We start from the raw sequence: 2,098 nt of genomic DNA, 5'->3' as shown, positions 1-2,098 counted from the left end.
GTAGCTGGGCACCACCTGGTCTCCTCCCCATGCTGTGGCTTTGTATTCAACTTCTGTGATAGTTAACGGGGAATCTGTATGGGGACGGGGTCACATTAGAAGAACAGCATTTGACCTTTTCAAACGACTAGTTCAAGATGTGAGTTTCTTCTGGTTTGTAACTGAAGTGGATTTCATCTAAATACATAATTTTTCTCCTTGGCATTAAATTGGTGTTCTGAGTAATGGCATGGGTCAGGCATTTCCTAGAATATTTGATTAACCTAATCATGATCACATCCAGTATTAATATTATTACATATGCATATTAATATTACAGAAGGAATAGCAAACCAGTAAATCACATGGATTGAATCCATGATCCAATGCTTTTGGGCAGCCAACTAAAACTATTTTGAAAGGAGGAGCCACTGAGAGGAGGGATGTGAAGCCAGGCAAATGGAAATGAGATCTTACCTGTACTGGTTTGCATGCTGGTTTCAGGTTGTCACCTTTCTGAGGTATTTACCCCAGTGCCACAAGAGGTAGTGACACAAATTGCTCCTTGTTGGTTAGGATGAAAGGACAACTGGGTTCTCTAATGTAAACTTAGCAACAGCGTTTGAAGATCATCATTGGGCGTCTGTACTGTTTGTGAGCCCATGTCTTCATCATAACTTGGTGCAGCAGATATGTTGTGGACAGAGTTTTTGAATTCAGGAATACCTGAAATTGGTAAAATGCACTGGAGGAATATTCATCCCAATTTGGTATTTCTGCTACGGGATTTTCATCAGATGGCAGTTCTCTCTGTGTCAGGCAAATGATTTTAAACCACAGGTCCATTGTGTGCTTTTATTTTACATGTGGGGGCTTCATGGGACTCTTTGGGGACATTAGCCATCGTGCTCGACCCATCTCAGCTAGGCAAAGCCCAAGTGAAAGGTTAGATTTTGGTGTTTTGCTTTAAGTAGTGTGACCCTCCCCATAGAAATACATATTTAAATGGCGCACTGATTGTCCCTGTTTCTGTCGCGAACGTTTGGAAATGGGAAGTCTGGTTTGTGTCTTCAAGCCATTAATGTGGTGAAGGAGTTATTACAGATAGATAATCCTAATGGAATTATTTGGAAGGGGGGAGGAATGGACGGATTTTGATTGTTTGCATCACAGAAGTCTACTAGTGCCGCAAAATACCAATTATTATCAACAAGTGGGACAGGGCACCCATTACCATAACCAATGCCAGTGTGTGTGCACACATTGGAGAGAGAAGGCACGGGGCTAAAGGGCAAGTTAAGACACTGGGTAGGTGCCATGGTTTGACACAAATGGCTCATGCCTAGCGACACCCCTGGTATTAGCAGGGGAACTAGGCTCATGATTGTAATCACAAACGGGCAATGCTCCTGGGGCTCAGAATTGCCATGTCCAAATTTCAGGCCTCCGTGGCCAGTCCAGCAGCCAGTCAGCTTCCCAGCACTGGCAACCGATTGAGCGAAGCTAACAAGGGCAATATTTTCTTAAGCCTCAGAAACTAAGAAAATTATAGGAAAACACTTGGAACACAGCCGCAAAAGATTTAAACAACACCTACTAACAACGCCGACTAACTGACCGAAACAGGAACAGCTTGTTTACAAAGATCACCTGTGTCGGGTCGGATTCCGACACTTCTGTTGCAAAGTTTTCTCGATATTTCACGTTAAAATCCGATGATGTCGAATATTGATGTGGTTGAGTACAGGTAAGATCTCATGTTGCACAACTTCCAAGTTGACATAATAAAGCTGTTTCAAAAGTACAAAGTATTAATGAAAACCTCAGACTTTCTAGTTACTTGCATGGGCTATGAGTAAGCAGCGAATTGCAAAGGCATCGAAAGTTTGCCTGGGAAGCCCTCACCAAAACCAAACACCAACCTCTGGAGTCCCTTCTGATTCACAGCGCCCCCCTGTGAATAGGGCAGGTGAGCACCACCTCACAAGGCTTCCAATGCTGTCAGCCTTCATGAAAACAAACTGCCACCCTGTCATCCCACCGCTTTAAAACGTAAACACTAAATAGAGCCCACCACCTTCAAGGGCTTCTTCCATCAGATGGGGTCTGCAGGAGGCCC

At 43.9% G+C, this 2,098-nt stretch overlaps 1 pseudogene; it reads left to right on the top strand.

Annotated features, from left to right (window-relative positions):
* Positions 1-1,697: 1,697 nt before the first annotated feature.
* Positions 1,698-2,098, top strand: part of LOC101638989 — a 23,696-nt pseudogene continuing 23,295 nt past the window's right edge.

Source organism: Echinops telfairi, unplaced genomic scaffold (genome assembly GCF_000313985.2).
Source record: "Echinops telfairi isolate 266 unplaced genomic scaffold, ASM31398v2 ScPeMD7_70;HRSCAF=299, whole genome shotgun sequence".
Lineage (NCBI taxonomy): Eukaryota > Metazoa > Chordata > Mammalia > Afrosoricida > Tenrecidae > Echinops > Echinops telfairi.
Note: the sequence above shows the minus strand (reverse complement) of the source record. Positions and strands in the feature narration are given on the sequence as shown.